Genomic DNA, 19,115 nt, shown 5'->3' with positions numbered 1-19,115 from the left:
ACAAATATGTATTAAAAATCGACGGTATTAATTTTAAAGATTGGGAGGAACAACTTCAATTAGCTGCCGCAGGTGATGGCAAATTACGCTACCTTGTCGATCCCTCTTCCCCTTCGCCTAGTACTAGGGCCACTGCCGATGTAAGGGGGGCTTTTTCAAATTATCAAAAGGAATCCGCTGCAATAAAAAATGTTTTGATTTTTTCAATGGATCCTGCTTCAACGGGATAAATATGGGTTGAATCGGTCCACCGTGCCAATATTTATTCTGGGGCAAAAAGATAGATTTTAAGAAAATCCGTCAACCAAGAGTTCTAGTAGTAGAATCAGTCAAAATGTTGACTCACCAAATTTATATAAAAGTGGGTTGAATCGGTCCACCGTGCCCGTGTTTATATAAAATTGGATCTTGGAATCATTTATATAATTCAGTGGGAGATCATTATATAAATGGGAACTTATTAAAATAGTTTCACAAGTTAAAATTTTTTAGACGATAAATGTTAATCTTTCCTTTATTTCCTTTGTAGTAATCACGATGACTTCTACTAGTGAAACCGGCACCATAGCTAGAGATTCATGGCTACGTTCTTTTATGGACAAATATGTATTAAAATCCGACGGTATTAATTTTAAAGATTGGGAGGAACAACTTCAATTAGCTGCCGCAGGTGATGGCAAATTACGCTACTTTGTCGATCCCTCTCCCCCTTCGCCTAGTACTAGGGCCACTGCCGATGTAAGGGAGGCTTTTTCAAATTATCAAAAGGAATCCGCTGCAGTAAAAAATGTTTTGATTTTTTCAATGGATACTGCTTTACAAAGGCAATGTGTCAAGTTTCGTGATGCACATGAAGTATTCTCGAGGCTTTCAACTATGTTTTCTCAAGCCCCAAGAATAATTCAATATGACACCGCAGTTCGTTTCTTTGAGGCTAACTTAAAAGATGGTCAACCTGTAAGTTCACACGTACTTAAAATGATTGAGTACGTGGAAATTTTAGAGGGGTTGGGATGTAAGATCCATGACGAACTAGTGGTGGACCGAGTGCTCCACTCTCTCTCTCTCTCTCTCACGTCAAAGGATTTACCCAATTTAGGGTAAATTATAATATGACAAACATGAGAAAGAGTTTACATGAGCTCCATTCTCTGCTTGTGTAAGCAGAGAAGGACATCGGATTGAGTGGGAGTACAAGGAAAGATGTGCTTGCGATTAACGTGAAGGGGAAGAAGCAGTTTAAGAGGAACGCAGGTAAGAAGCCCGTTCAGGTAGAGGGCAAAGGTAAAGAAATTGCGAATTGCTCTACCAAGCCTAAACCTATAAAGGGTAATCCTCTTAAAGATACTTGTAATTATTGTAATAACAAGGGACATTGGAGACGTAATTGTACAAAGTACCTAGATGACATAAAAGCTGGCATTATGAAACCGACATGTAATTTCTCAACCGAATCTTTTATGATAGACATAAATTATGCTTCAAATACAACTTGGATATTAGATACTGGTTGTGGTTCTCACTTGTGTAATCATTTGCAGGGCCTAAAAAGCATAAGAAAGCTAAACAAGGGTGAAGTCGATCTCCGAATGGGAAACGGGTCTAAAGTAGCTGCCGTCTCAGTAGGAACTTATGTACTTAGTTTAGCTTCGGGGTTGGAGTTGCATCTTAATAATTGTTATTTTGTACCAACGCTATCTAGAAATATAATATCCGTATCTGTGTTAGACAGAGAAGGGTTTTCCTTTGTAATTAAAGAAAAGTGTTGTACTTTTTCCCTTAATGGGATTGTATATAGCCAAGTTATTTCAATCAACGGTATTTATATTCTGGACACTTACAATGATGTTTATCATTTAGATAATAAAAGACTCAAAACAGGTGATCCCGATCAATCTTATTTATGAAATTGTCGATTAGGACACATTAACGAGAAACGCATTAAAAGACTAGTGTCGACTGGTATAATTAAACCTTTTGATTTCGAATCATTTGGTACATGCGAATCTTGTCTTCTTGGCAAGATGACTCGTTCACCTTTTCTAGGAAAAGGATCTCGAGCTAGTGAGTTATTGGGTTTAACACATACTGATGTATGTGGTCCAATGACAGTCACTGCTAGAGGTAATTATGACTATTTCATTACTTTTACCGATGACATGAGTAGATATGGGTATATCTACTTAATGAGGTATAAAAGTGAAGCCTTTGACAAGTTCAAAGAGTTTTAAAATGAAGTACAAAACCAATTAAATAAGAAGATTAAAACATTACGATCAGATCGTGGTGGGGAGTATTTAAGCAATGACTTCAAAGATCACCTTAAAAACTGAGGTATTGTATCTCAGTTAACTCCTCCTGGCACTCCACAATTATATGGTGTGGCTAAAAGGAGGAATTGAACTTTATTAGATATGGTTCGATCGATGATGAGTCAAACAGAGTTACCTAAGTCATTCTGGGGTTTTGCCATTTTATCTGCTGTACAATCACTTAATAAAAGTCCCACTAAAGCAACTGACAAAACTCCATATGAGATATGGAAAGAGAAAGTCCCAAATCTGCGATACATGAAAGTATGGGGTTGTGATGCTTATGTCAAGAGCAAGTCTGACGATAAACTTGCACCTCGTTATGAAAAATGTATTTTTGTAGGCTACCCTAAGGAAACTTGTGGATCTTACTTCTACAATAGTAACGAGAATAAAGTGTTTGTTGCTCGTGAAGCTGTCTTTCTAGAAAAGGAGTTTATTTCTAGAAGACAGAGTGGGAGAAAATTTGAACTTGATGAAGTTCAAGAGCCACAAATTAATGTGACAGTGCAGGAAGATGTTCCTTCTACGTCAGAATCGGTTATTGTTCCTGCTGAACCTAGGAGGTCAAAAAGGGTTAGTCGCCAGCCTGATAGATACCTTGGTATTATCGAGGAAGATGGTGACTATGAGGTTTTAATTTTAGAAAGTGATGAACCCAAGACCTATAAAGCAGCTATTACGAGTTCTGACTCTAAGCTATGGCTCGAGGCCATGCAATCCGAAATGGATTCCATGTACGATAATCAGGTATGGGACCTGGTTGACTTACCTAAAGATGTTCGACCTCTTTAGTGTAAGTGGATAATCAAGATTAAAATCGGAATGGATGGACATAAAGATGTCTACAAAGCTAGATTGGTTGCAAAAGGTTTCACTCAAGTTCATGGTTTACACTATGATGAAACTTTTGCACCAGTTGCTATGCTTAGATATGTTCGGATAATGTTAGCGATTGCTGCATTTCATGATTATGAGATATGGCAAATGGATGTCAAAACCGCTTTCCTGAACGGGTTTCTGGAAGAGGAAGTGTTCATGACACAACCCGAGGGTTTTGTGGATCCTAAAATCCTAACAAAGTATGCAAACTTAAGAGATCCATTTATGGTCTTAAGCAAGCGTTAAGGAGTTGGAATCATCGTTTTGATCATGTTATTAAACATAATGGTTTTTCTCGAAGTGTTGAGGAACCATGTTTATACATGAAGTTTAGTGGGAGTGGAGTTGTTTTCTTACTTCTTTATGTGGACGACATATTACTCATTGGGAATGATGTTGATATGCTTGCTTCTGTTAAGAAGTGGTTGGGAAATCACTTCCAAATAAAAGATTTGGGAGAAGCTCAGCGCATCTTGGGTATCCGGATCTATAGGGATAGATCCAAAAGGATATTAGCATTGAGTCAAGAAGCCTATATCGATAAGATTCTTGACCGATTCAATATGAAAAACTCCAAGAGAGGTTTTCTACCTATGGGCAGTGGGATCACTTTGAGTAAGTCACACTGTCCTATTGAGCCTAAAGATATTGAACGCATGAAATCGATTCCCTATGCTTCCGCTGTTGGATCGATCATGTATGCTATGATGTGTTCTCGTCCTGACATCTCGTATACTTTGAGTATGACGAGTCGTTTTCAGAAAAATCCAGGTGAGAGTCACTGGATAGCTGTCAAGAATATTCTAAAGTACTTGAGAAGGACTAAAGATTCATTCTTAGTGTTTGGAGGAGAATCTGAATTACGTATAAGAGGTTATACGGATGCCAGTTTCCAAACCGATAGGGATGATTTAAAATCCCAGGCTGGTTTTGTCTTTTTGTTGAAAGGAGGGGCGGTTTGCTGGAGAAGTTTCAAGGAGTCTGTGACTGCTGATTCTACAACAGAAGTTGAGTACATTGCAGCCTCTGAAGTTGCAAAAGAAGCTATTTGGATTAGGCAATTTTTAGAGGGACTGAAGGTAGTTCCAACCGTCGAGGATCCTATCACTTTGTATTGTGATAACAGTGGGGCTATTTTTCAAGCAAAAAAGCCCAAGTCTAGTAACAAATCTAGACATGTACTTAGGAAATTTCATGTAATTAGAGATTTAATCGAAAGGAAAGAAATTACAGTTTGTAAGGTTGGGACAGCTGACAACATCGCTGATCCTTTAACCAAACCTTTGTCTCCAGCTAAACATGATAGTCATATAGTTTCGATGGGGTTGAGACGAATGCCAGAACTGTTGTAAATTACATGATATTATGTAATAATCAAAATATTGTATTTATTATTTCATATATGATAAGTTGCATTTATCGTTATATTCAGTTTAATGTCTGAATTTATATACTTTATTTTCTCCAAATAGGTTGTAAAGACAATGTCGAACCCTATTAAGTGAACTGGATTAACATTGTATTTTGTCCCTAGTTACTTAATGAGGTGACGTCACGGAGTGACTAGATTGTAAGGCGATAAATGACAGGTTCGACTGTCATATGGTCATAGTGATGACTGGTCGATTACATAGGCATATTGTGAAACAATTTGTCGGACAGTGACCGTTTATAGAGTCCTTTTGTTGCTAGGTCGTGGCAAGGATTTCTATTTATTCCTTTGAGTCAATTCTTTAGACTGGTGACTATTTGTCTGAGTTGGTACGATTTTCCGGTGGCTTTGGTTTTTGTTCTAGGTCGCACCGTAAAAGGAGGCCGATGAGCATTTACTGGGTCATTGTGATCTGTATCGAATGAAGAAAATAGGTCAACGGGATTGTCCTTTTAAGTCATATTTTAAGGCCACTCGAGGAGAGATGACTGTGAATGCGTGGCCATGCTCGGATGCGATCTATAGTAGATTATCCGGTCAGACAGTCATTCTCCTGATCGAGTAAACCACTTTATGATATGATCACGTGCAAGAACGACCTGAAAGACATCTTGCATTGAGTGGGAGATATTATTGGACAAGAGAATTGGTAACGCACACTTATGTCAGACAAGTGGGAGATTGTTGGAGTAGTGTCCTCCACAATGAGTGCGTTTACATATTAAATCTCGTAAAAGGAATATCAGGGATTTATCTTTTTATTTGTCAACTGGTCATCGTTAATCGGTAATGATTGGCTGATTAGAGTTTGACATTACTGTCGTGTGACGGCGGTGATCAGCTGATCCCTTTAGGTCACACCTATAGGATGACGCCCAAATAGAATAAATTAATTATTTTTATGAGATACGAGATAATTAATTCCTTGTATTATTTGACTTTTAGTTAGTCACATAAATGTATTATTTGATGACGGGTTACGAACTCGGGCTAAGGAGATTTATTATTTAATTATGTGATGTTTAAATAATAAATGATTAGAATTTATTAATTAATTAATTTTATACGATATGTGTATATGTTTTGAGGTAGAATCAATTAGCAATTAAATTTTACAAGAGGTTGTAAAATTAGCTAAATGGGTTAATATTGACACATTGTATGTTGATAAAATGGTCTTATGATTACTTAATAGTTAAGTAGTCATTGGTACTTAATTTATATTATTTAAGGGTTAAATAATTAAATTAATATTTAATTATGTAAGATAATTAAATATAAGACTTATAAGCATTTGTGGGGCAAATGTCGAAAATCGAAATGGACCAAAAGTAGTCCACATGTTCCGGTTTTTTTGAGGGCATACATGTGTCCATTTAAGTGGATTTTCCACTAAAAATTGTTCCCCATATTTTGCTATAAATATCCCACTATTCACCTCATTTCTTAAGTTGAAAAAATTTGAAGTAAAATTGGTCAATTTCTAAGCTCTAAAACCGGTTGCCTTCATCTCTTTTAGAGACCAATTTTCCTTCTTATTTTGTTCATCTTATTCATCTAAAAACAAATATAATTATCAACTAATAATATTATCAAAGTAATAATATTTATTAGTACATCAAATATATAATAAACAAGGTTTACTACTAAATTTACCTAGTTAGTAATTTAGTAGATTTTGGGTTGATTCTTGGGTGTATCCTTAGCAGACCATCTTTTTGGTGGTTTGTTATCTTGGAGGATCATCTATTTTCCATAGCTCAAGAACAACTTCAAGGAAGGAGTCCTTGAGTTGTGCCCAAAATTTGCCTTAAACCATTGTAAGGAATTTTTGTCTTAAGATGGTTTTATACCATCTCTTTAATACTTTTCTTTGCATGCATGTAAATTTAGACCACAAAAATTAACTTGTAATTTTGATATCATAAGATGAGTATTAATCTGGTCTAAATTTCTAACATGAAGGTGAATTTTGTTAGGTTAAATTCTTCAAATGAGTATGTTAATTTGATTGAGTATAAGTGATGAAGATGAAAAGTGGGGTGATAAAGGTGGATTTGATAGAGTGAGTATGAATGTTAAGTTGAAAAGTTAGGTTAAATGTGTTTTATGACTTGGTATGTGATACCCCATATTTTGATGGCATTTATAATTTCAACTTGAGCATTTTAATGAAGTAATAATGACATTTATAGTTACTAATCGTGAGTAAGTCAGAATAATAAAATAGAATAATGAAAGAGTCTGTCTTGGGCCTTTATTAGGTCATTCTGTATTAGGTCTTAGAGAGTATTATATAAACTCTCTAAGCCTCTACCTAGCAGTTATGCTTATCATACCGTCTGAATCTGTAATCTGAAAACTCCTCACATATCAATAAAACTCTCTCCCTTCTGCCCTGTGGACGTAGCTAACACACCGTTAGTGAACCACGTAAATCTGTGCGTTTGTCTCTTTATTGTTTTTATCAGTTCTTTCTTGCTTCTGTTATAACAATGATGATGATAATAATAATAATAATAATAATAATAATAATAATAATAATAATAATAATAATAATAATAATAATAATAATAATAATAATAAGGGAGTGGTTGCCCAAATTGTATCTCGGTTGCCCACCAATTTCTTGTAAACTTTTGATTGATTAATAAAAGTTTGCGTTTTTTTAAATAATAATAATAATTATTATTATTATTTAAATAATAATAATAATAATAATAATAATAATAATAATAATAGTAATAATAATAATAGTAATAATAATAGTAATAATAATAATAATAATAAGCATGCCGTTGTTGCCACACTTGCTTCCCAGCAGGCTCTTGCCACTATTGATAACCTCTGTAGGAGGGGTTTCCTCATTGTCAATAGATGCGTTTTGTGTTGTAATGCTGCTGAAACTGCCCAACATCTTTTTTTCAATGCCCTTTCTCTAAGAGTCTGATGCAGTAGGTCCTAGTCTGGCAGGGTATTACTAAGGGTGTTCTGAGCCTCAAACATGAGCTTTATAAGATTGATCTTTGTCGAGGGACCAGGTGGAGAAGGAAGGTTGCCTGTTGTTCTCTTGCTGCTGCTGTTTACTATATTTGGCAGGAGAGAAACAAGCGAGTATTTGATGGAGGTAGTCTGAGGGTGGATCACCTTTTGGATAAGCTTAAATATGATGTTTGTGTGCGGATGTTGTTAGGTTTGTTTACCTCTTATTAGACTCCTCTAATAAATGACCTAATTAACTTCTTAATTATTTGTTCTTTAGATCTAGTGCATGCATAACAAAATAAGAGATTTATAAGAAAACAATGTCCCTTACATTGTTAATTTCGGTTTTGTGGGCACAAGTAAGGTCTCCTACCTTCACTTGTTCTTGAGCTATGATGAGTATTAGGATGATCCTCCAAAGACTCCAAGTATAGAAGCCACTCCTCTTGATTGCACCCAAGATTAGCCTTTATCTCTACTAAATAATATTTGCTAGATATTTGTCTACCCTAAAATTAATTACTAATACTCATATATTATACTAATAATATTAGTAATCTTTATGAAAAATTTGAATCAAAATTTCTCAAGTTTTGATAGAGAAAAGATGAACTAAGTGAGAGAGATAAGGTATTTGCATGTAAATGAAATAATAAAAATGAATAATACAAATAAGAGAAGAAAAACTCCTCTTTTTATACATGAAAACCGGTGGGAGGGGGAGCATATGCCAAGGGATGACATCTTTTCTTTATGCTTTTTGTCTTCACAAGGAGTAGATGTGTAAGGCTATCATGCATAGGCATGATTACACCTACTTTATTTTATAAAATAAAACAAACACAATCCATCACTTGTCCCTCTATATTTCGGTCCATATCACATAAAATGGACTACCATTTTATTTTGTCAAATTGTCATTTGTCACACAATATGTCACATGTAGTATGTTACATGTTATTAATTAATTTAATGCATATTTATCACATAAATATCATTTTATAAATTAATTAAATTACATACAACAAATTGACTAGTGATACTTGATCACATATATAAAATGGGTCATATAATTATAATTCACAACATCTTGTAATTATAATTAACAATTCATTCTTATCTCTATTGTTTCTCAAACAATTTCAGTAATAAAGCATTTTTATTACTAAAATAAATCTTATTTAATCCCATTACAATAAGATAAATATATTCTCTCTCACAAATGAATTGTTCAATTTTAAGGAATTGATTAACTTGTATCGTCATACAATTAATCAACTTTACAGATAAGGGCATCAACCTTTAGGTGTGACCTTAAGGGATCAACTGACTAGCACCGTCCTACGACAGTAACGTCAAACTCTAGCAAGCCAATCGTTACCGATTAATGTTGATCAATTGACTATATAATTGAATCATCCCTTACGTATTCTTTATATGAGATTTAATTATGATATTAAATCATGTGATCACACTATTGTTGAGGACACATTTTCCAACAGATGTATGCTTGGAGCAGAGGGATAGACAACTCTCCAATGCTCTCAATGCTTTTAGGATAACTTCTGGGTTTTGGGTCTAATGTTTTTTTGCGCATTTAGTCTAGTTGTTCTTTATTTGTAAGATCCGAGTTTTCTTTATTTTCTAATGAGAACTTCTGACTTCTTACAAAAAAAAAAAGAATAATAATAATAATAATATACTCCCTCATATTCACTCATTCCTTCCCTCTTTCCGTTTTCATGATAGTCGGATTTTCTTCCTTCATTCCTTTTGTGGAAGGTTTTGTGTGGTCCAAATTCAATTGTATGTGGGGTAGAGGGTTTTGTGTGGTCCAAAATTATTTTCTTATTTCTTCTACAAAATGGAAGGGGAAGAAATGAGTGAATAAGAGGGAGTATTTGGAAGTTTGCTAATTGTTCCTTATCACTCAACCTACCAATCAATCAATATATATATATATATATATATATATATATATATATATATATATATATATATATATATAAGAGGTTTTTTTCAGGCAATTCTAGAGACTCCAAGTTTTTTGAACACTCTAATTATAATAATAATATTGATCTAAAAAAATAACAGAATTCGTAAATATTAATTTTAAAAGATAACTTTTGTTTCAGGGAAACTTTATCTCTTAAAATAAAAATATGGCAAAGGGAGAAACAAAAGAGATAATTAAATGGAATTTCATAGGCAAGGAAGATGTAAATAACAATAATAATAGTAATAAGAATATTACTACTACTAATAATAACAATATGAAGAGTTATACGGTAGAGAAGCGAGAACAATGATAATGGAGACGATGAACCCTAATGATAAGAGGTCAATGCTTGCACTTAGTTTCTCTTTACTAATAAAACGTAGTACTATATTCTTTAACTACCAAAAATATATGTATGATGCTTTAATATGTATACCCTATTTAAAATATGGTATGATGCTGTATTAGGTAATGTTTGTATAAAATATATCTCTGAATTTTGGTAAAAACCTCATAAACCGAAGTATTATATTAGCAACATGCAAAGTTATTAATTTCCTTAGTAGTGAATTAAACGTTTGGTTATTCTTTTAGAAATCAAGAGAAGGAACGGAAAATAACAATGGTAATGGTTGATTGGTCTCGGCTTCCGGCTGATTTATTGAGGCGAATTGTTGAGAATTATATGACGAGAGTGGAAGATTATGTCATCTTCTCTTGTGTTTGTCAATCAGCGTATTACTGAATCATAAATACGAATGTTATTTGATATTTAATCATACTGAATCATAAATAAATTAATGTCCAGTAGAAGGATAGGAAATTATGAACAACGGAAAGAAACAAAAATAATAATACAATACAAATACGATAGTTGCTGCTACCCAAAACAGTAAATCTCCTGATAAACCGTCTCTGACTACATTAATAAGAGACAACCAATAAATAAACTAAAAACTAACTAAAAAGATAAAAGATAAAAATTAAATAAAAATAACAATAAGAGACAACCAATAAATAAACTAAAAATTAAATGATAAAAATTAAAAATAAAAATAAAAATAATAACTATCTATAATGAGAGGGGTTTTTCACAAAAATTAATGAAAAACTCTCTCTCTTAGAAATTTATGGAAAAGTATAATGGGTACAATGTGTATATGTGGACATGGGGCCACGGGGGCGCTTGGGAAACAAGCGTTTGCATTTGTGGAGTCGCCACCAATTTTTATGGGAAATTGGAACCGTTCGAATACCTCGTGTCATGTCAAGACACAAAGTAGTGACATGAACACCAAGAACTCATTACCCTTAGCATTCTATGTCTAGAATGACTCTCGTGGATGCCAATGAACACGGATGTTCACAGAGATTTGGAGTAAGGGGTGAGGGTACGTATTAGGAAGCTCTTTTGATCGAACACCTAATCCCGCCCGCCTCGATAGAGGCCTCTACTAATGATTAGGGAAGTTATTCGTACTTGATATATCGTCGATTATATGCATGCAATGCAACATCCAAGTTTTAATCCTAACATGTGAAGAATTAGACTAAGTTGGTAAACACGTAGTTTAACATACAATTGGGTCGAATCGGGATTAAGGTTCAATTACATGTGAAAACATACAAATGATACAAAATACAATGATAAATACAATAAAGGAAATTACAATAATTACATCGGTTTAGCGATTTATGTCGAAAATACTCCTAAAACGGATAAGTTGAGAAAACGAACAAAGGAATAAATCAACGAACAAATCAGTAGGTGATAATACGGTTAATAGTTAATTATACGTAGACTAATTAAACAGGTCTAGGCAGAAAGGGAGTTCGAGGTAAATCAACCCCGGAACAGCGGCAAAGAAGATCGCCCTTTGGAAGAGGCGCAGCAGTTGCTGCGTCTGTTCCAAGGGTGAGTTCTGGCTGTGAAGCCGGAACTGCAAATCGTTAATGTTAATTGGCGAATTTAAGGATTGATTACGATATTCGACTCGGATGAAAGTGATTTAATGGATTAATTACATATGAAAGAGTCATAAAAGCAATAAAACACGGATGAGACGGATGCAAACGAATTAATTACGTGAATGAAAGATTGATTAGTGACATAGGTGAACTAAATAGGATACACATGATGAATTAATGACGAATTAACGACGAATACGATAATAGACAGATGGAAATATATCAAAGGTCGAATTCCAGAAACTCAATATGAACAAATCGAATTTCTACAACCCGGATTGAGTTTAATGACGAAAACCCGCAAATATTGGATTATAAAGGATTTAAGTCGAATTTAATGATGAATAAACGTATTAATGATGTTAAACAATATACATGTGAAATTATTATGATTGTACGTCAAAGAATTGAAGAATAAACGAAATCAAACAAAAAGTTAACGAATTGACAGAGGACGAAGGAAGAAGAAAGGAAGCCGGAACTCCGGCAGCCTCACGAAGAGGCGCAGCAGGTACTGCGCTCCTTCGAAGAGGCGCAGCAGTTGCTGCGTCTTTTCTCGACGGTTATCTTCTGGTAATCCGTAAAAAGGGTTTTAAAGCACGGTTTTAGAAATCGGTTTTAACGAGTATTTTCGACATAAACCTTACATTAATGATACAAAAGTAAATAACAATAAATAAAAGAGAGATTTACACCCTCAGACTTACATGTTTGACGAAACGAGATAAACTATGTTTATGATTAGTGATGCTCGACTCGAATGTAACGAAAGTGCCCTCGTAAGAGGAAAACGAACAGATTAATTAAGTTGATTAATTGTGGAGTTGGTCAAATTGGTCGGTCATGCAAACGAGGCTGGTACTCAGAAAGATCCGAGCTTACGTGGTCGAATGTTCAAGCACGTAGACGCCAAAAAGTAAGAACGTGGTCTAGAATGAAAAGGGAGAAGAGAAGGGCGGACACTCGCGTGAGAAATATGAGAGGCCAAAGGCTTCTATTTATACTAATCACGTGAAGGAATAGGGTTTTCGGAGAGACTTTGGAAGTGAATCTCGAAAAGATATGAAAAAGATACGAAAAATACGCAGAAAAGGACTTGGGAAGAGGCGCAGCAGTCACTGCGTCTCTTGGAAGAGACGCAGCACCTGCTGCGTCTGTTCCCAAGTGGTTTCCTCCTGTGGAAGAAAGATTTCCGTGTTTGGTTTATGGAATGACGGGATAATCTTATTTTCCTTAATATTTTGTATGAATATTACGGGAAATTGTTTACCAAAGAATAAAACATTGTGAAAGATTTATAAAATATGGAATAGAAATATCCGGAACATTCCAGAACATTCTGACTCGGGATTTAGCGGTTATCAGAAAATGAAGACGGTTTTAGGCCTGGACTCCAAATGTACTCTAATTACTGTCAAAACGACCGTATCGGCGCGTAGATGACAACTAAGAGGTAGACATTAGTGTTTGAGCAATCACTTGACGATAAACTTATGAACTGTCACAAATCGTTCCGTGTACCAAACATGCGGCCCAATCATCACCGGTTGGTTTGCGGGAGGTGCAGAAATGAGGTGTCTACAGTACAACAATGCGAGCTTTGGGTATTAGTTAGGTGATTTATCTCTTTTTAATATTATATAAAGTAATATATCTAATCTCAATCTCAAGGAGTATATATCTTTTCATTATTTTTCACTTTCTATTTTAATCGGGTAAATATAGTGTGGGAACACGAAATGCGCAATCTCATTTGCGTACGGAGCACTATAATTTCCGCAAGTTTAAATACTTCTACGAATATATGAGTACACGAGGATAAAATTTTAGTACAACTCCTAATAATACTCATATAACATCCCTCCAATTTTTTATTATCTTCTCTCTTTCTCTTTTCAAACAAGTTTGATTATCTTTCGTCTTTTCTTTTTTTGGTAAGTTTCATTAATTTTCTATTACAATACTTTATTTTTTCTTTTTTCCCTCTCTTATTTTTTGTGCCAAAAGAAAAGGAGGAAGATAATAAAAAATTGGAGAAAGTACAATATTGATCTTACAAAGTACATTATACATAATTTTGAAGTCATTAGTTACTTACGACAATATAATTACATTTTTCACAAATTCACTTTAAAAAAAACAATTTTTAGTAAGCGTGCAACGCACGGGCACTAAATCTAGTATAATTTATAAATATAGAATAGAGTACCTTAGCCTAGTTTTTATTCACTCATAAACACAAATAATTCACAAAAGAGGAGAGCAAGAGATCTAAGAGAAAGAAGAAGCGAATTTAGATCGATTATCGACTCAGAAGTAAGACCGTCTCACAATTTAATCAATTGTTAAACTATTAACATTGACCGTGTAAATTGACCACTATACGACCGCCTTGAAACCGTGACTTTGATCCTAGTATGGTCGTGGACCACTGTGACCTAGCAGGACCTACTCTTGACCGGTAATTGGGTTGTTTTAAAGGGCGGTTGTGTGGTTGTGGTGAGAAGAGGGACACGGGTTTTAACCCTTTTATTTGGACACGTCTGACCTGGGTTTGGGGTTGGTTGGTCATGGGTGGGTGAGTCATTGTCAGGGGTGGTGCTGGGTGGTTAAAGGTGGGACCTTGGTGGTGGTGGTTGCCGGAATTTGCTAAAAAGGAGGGAGTTTGGGTTGTTGTTTTAAAATCGCACATGTGGGGGTTTGGTGTAGGTGTTTGGACCGTGGTTGTTGCCTCGACAGGAAAGGGACACCACCACTGGAACCGCCGTGAGTCAGAGGTGGCTATGGTGGTGGCCAGTGGAGGTGTGGGTCTTCGTGGTGGTTGTGGTTTTGGGATTTGACTATGGTGGTTGTGGGTGTGTTGAAGCTAGTCCGTACTCATGTGGGTCCTAGGGGATGGTGGTTGGAGCGGTTGTTGGGACTCGACGGAGGGACCAGTGGCTGGCAGAGCTCACCGTGGTGTTGAGTGGCTGACCACGGTGAGGTAGGGGTGGTTGGCCATGTATAGGTGGTGCTAGGAAGGGTTTTTGTGGTGTATTTGAAAAGGGTTGACGTGGGTTTTGAGTGTTGGGTCAAGGAGTGAGTACACGGATTGAAACCCATGTAATTGGGGACTTTGGGTTAATTATTGAGACGGGTTATTTCGATAAATTATACTTGCTAATAATTAATAAATTATAACTAATTAATAATGGAGATTAGCTGACTGGGAGCTTGGGGCGTGAGGATGGATGACGATGGACCATTTAGTTGTCTAGCACACTTAGACAGTTTATTTATATAACTCACTTATTTAATTTCCGCTGTAAGATTGTATTTAATATTTCTATTCAGTTATTTGGTTAAATAGATTGTAATAAGGCCATTAAACATTTATATTACTTAAAAGTATTGTGGTTTGTTTTACTTTGTTATTCACTACCTCGGGCAATCCGAGATGCTAACAGCTCCTTTATCTAGGAATGCCCAGTTATGGCTCTTAGATAAATGAGGGTATTACAGGGTAAGAAGAGAAAAAGGTTAAAGAAGGGGGATTTCAGTCTTTTCAACTGAAAAATTGAGCATCGGTGTTAAGTGGTACTGATTTTTAACTTAACCAAGGATTAAGGTAGTAGTTTTTGAACTTTTTTTTTTACCTTGGTAGCAGTTCTCAAAAAGTGGGTTACCTGTGAGCAGTATCAAAAAACTCTTTTTTTAATGAAAGGAAATAAAAGCATATTTTTATTTAATAAAGTCGAACCTAAACCAGTGTCTTTCCAATATCTCTATGCTAATTAAAATTTGGTTGTCTTTCCAATAGGTGCATATATTCAAAACACCACTAATTACCGTGTATTACAAGTTACAATTGTAATACCATGTATTTTATAAAAGTATTTTGATAAGTATAGTTGTAGAATAAAAATATTCTATTAAGCTATTTAATAAATATAGTTCATTTTCATAATTGTTTTATAAAATATATTTCTTATTCTTATTTCTTATTTGTTAAAATTATATTTTATTTATAAAGTTTACGTAATAATAATAATAATATTACGGTAATAATATTAGTAATGGTAGTATTATGGTAATCCTACTTATGGCAAGACTAATATAATGTATAATAATAATATAATAGAATTGGTAGTTTCCTAGTACTTTCCTAATTGTATCCCTTAGACCACTATATAAACGTCATCACCCACCCTTATAATTCACAAATTCACAAAAAGAGAAAGAGGGAGAATAAGAAGGAGAAAAGCAAGGAATTTATCGTTTTTTATCATCTCAAGGTAATAATTTAAGACCGTCTCATGTATACATCTTTATCTTATTATAACTCGTTATTTAGACCACCATAGGACTACCTAGTACCATAACAGTGACCATGGACCACCAGGGTATGACCGGACCTCCGTTTGACCACTAGTGACCGGTGGGGAAGGGGTGTTTTTGTTGGTTTTCGTGTGGGTGTTTGTATAATGGGTTTATGCGGGTTTAGCACCTTAGCCGTGACTCGTTTGGGACCAGACCTGGGTTGGGTGTAATACCTCGTAAATTCTAAAGCTAGTACTCGGTCGAGTGGCCGAGTACTCAACCGAGTAAACCTCACTCGACCGAGTGAGGGACCGAGCGAGTCTACAAATTTGTTAAAGCTCCTAATTTGTAGGTCGCTCGATCGAGTGAAGGTTCACTCGACCGAGTAGAGCCGTCACTCGCCCGAGTGAACCGAGCACTCGGCCGAGTGCTGCGGGAACCGCTGAGTTTTCACGCGTGGACTTTTCTATTGATGGGCCTTGACATATATATACCCTATTTTTCTGATTTTTCCCATTTCCAAACCCTAATTTCTTCTCTCTAAACCCTCCTATCTCTCTCTACAATCTCTCCTTCTCTAAATCCTAGATTTACTGTAACACCCCCATACTCCGAGTGCCTTACCAGGACCACTCAGGTCTAAGGACGTTACCATCTCGGTTACCCGAGGCAATGATAATCAAATAAACAATAATGAAACGATATTTAAATAGTAATACTTTAGCGAAATGTTACAATCCAAAAACCAAACCAAATACTAATACATGTTCTCAAAACGGCTGTCTACTGAACTAACTGAAATGTATATGAAAACTGCTAAGCTACAGCGGAAGACTTCTATCATCTGATCGTGGCAATCCCAGCTATCCCAGTACTCACGTCATACCTGCTCAATATCTGCTCACCATCCCCAAATGGATCACCGCAGGTTTTCAAAACATTCACCGGGGTCAGTACTATTTACACAAGAGGTATAATCAACAATACAGTAACCAATACAACTCAAACAATCATATCTGATCAAGCACTCCACTCCATCTCCGTCTCCGACTGTCCACTGGACCAGCCCTGCCAGTGGGGGACCGCAGCCATTCCCACCTAAGCCCCGCTCATCATACCGAGCGATAACCCTGTCCCATTAATGTGCACATCCCCTTCCGCGGCGGGTTCCACGAAGGGCAAAACTAGGGCGTGAAGCCACTCCCGCAAGTGACTCCACTCAGCCGAGAACGCATCTCGAGAACCACAGACAAACAATTACAATCACAATCACTACATCGTCTGAATCAACCAATTATACTAATTACAGCACAACACCACACCACATGTAAGTAATACTGAGTAGGGAAAACCCTACCTGGAAAGCACAATTATCAGACGATCTCACAGCTGAAGTAAAAAAGCTTCCTCTACGAATCCTCCACCTAATTATACAAGCACATAATTACTACTATGCACATAACACAACAAAATCCCCCAATTCCCAATATTAGGGTTTAACTAACTTTGACGAAATACAATAAAAACGGTATAAAGGTATTACCCTCGACGCAAGGATTACAACGGTGTAAAGACAAGTGAAATCCGACCTTCCAAGCTCTGGGATTTGTTAACAATGCGATTAAGGTGATTAACGTAGTTTGCTTTCTCTTCTCACATTGATTTAGGTTTTAGGAAAGTAATTAGAATGAATGACGAAAAGATTATATACCTTAATCGCATAATTAACAAAACCCGAGAAAACAACCCCCGTAAACCGGCTACTCGATCGAGTAGCCCAGGTACTCGATCGAGTACCCCCCTACTCGATCGAGTATCGCAGTTACTCGATCGAGTACCCAACAGGTCAGAAACTATTTTATTTCGCAAAACTCCCTTACTCGACAGAGTAAGGCCTACTCGATAGAGTACCCCAAGACTCATAAATACGGAGTATTACAGTCTTCCCTCCTTAAAAAGAACTTCGTCCCCGAAGTTCAAACCAACACAAAACAAAGGCTCACACTACCACACTCCCGACTCAACAATCGAAACAAACTCAATATAAAAACTTGTTACTAATTCAAACTCAACCCGACTCAACGACAACAACTATACCGACAAAACATAAAGAGGGTATAAAACTCTTAAAAACTCTTTACGATCATCTCCTACCCCCCTAAAATAAACAAGGTTACGTCCTCGTAACCAAACATACCTGATCAAAAAGGAAAGGGTAGCGCTCTCTCATGATCTCCTCTGCTTCCCATGTAGCTTCCTCTGTCTCGTGGTTAGACCAAAGGATCTTAAGCAACACTGTCTCACCACTCCTAGTCTTCCTAACCTTCCGGTCAAGGATCTGCTTAGGTACCTCAAGATATGATAAAGACTCATCTAGTTCTATGCTCTCTGCCTCTAACATATGTGACGGGTCACTCACATACTTCCGCAGCTGCGATACATGAAACACATTATGCACTCTCTCTAAAGCAAAGGTAAAGCCCGACGGTAAGCAACCTCCCAACTCGCTCTAAGATCTCATAAGGACCGATGAACTTCTGACTCAGCTTGCCTTTCTTCCCAAATCTCATAACACCACGCATAGGAGACACTTTCAGAAGAACCTTATCCCCAACCTGAAACTCTATATCCCGGCGATGTAGATCTGCATAACTCTTTTGTCGATCCTGAGCTGCTCTCATGCGTTCCCTGATCATCTTAATCTGTTCCACCATCTCATGTACCATCTCTGGTCCTAGAACCACTGCCTCAGCACTGTCGTCCCAACAAATCGGACTCCTGCATCTCCTTCCATATAACGCCTCAAACGGTGCCATGCCTATACTAGTGTGGTAGCTGTTGTTGTAAGAAAACTCTATCAAATCCAACCTCTGTTCCCAGCTACCACCAAAGTCCATCACACAAGCTCGTAACATATCCTCAAGAGTTTTGATTGTTCTCTCAGTCTGACCGTCTGTCGCAGGATGAAAAGCTGTACTCATCTTCAAAGTTGTACCCAAAGATTCCTGCAACTCTTTCCGTAACCGTGATATAAACCTCGCATCTCTCGTCGGACACTATGTCCTTAGGGACTCCATGTAACTTAAGCACATTCTTTCGATAAGCCATAGCCAATTGTGCTTTAGTCCATGTATCTTTCATTGGAACAAAGTGAGCTGACTTCGTCAGTCGATCCACTATCACCCATATCATGTTATTACCTTGTTGACTCTTCGGTAAACCCACGATAAAATCCATA

The sequence above is a fragment of the Silene latifolia genome, chromosome 7, assembly GCF_048544455.1.
Source record: "Silene latifolia isolate original U9 population chromosome 7, ASM4854445v1, whole genome shotgun sequence".
In the NCBI taxonomy this organism is placed as follows: Eukaryota; Viridiplantae; Streptophyta; class Magnoliopsida; order Caryophyllales; family Caryophyllaceae; genus Silene; species Silene latifolia.
The sequence above is the reverse complement of the archived record's forward strand: the minus strand, read 5'-3'. Positions refer to the sequence as shown.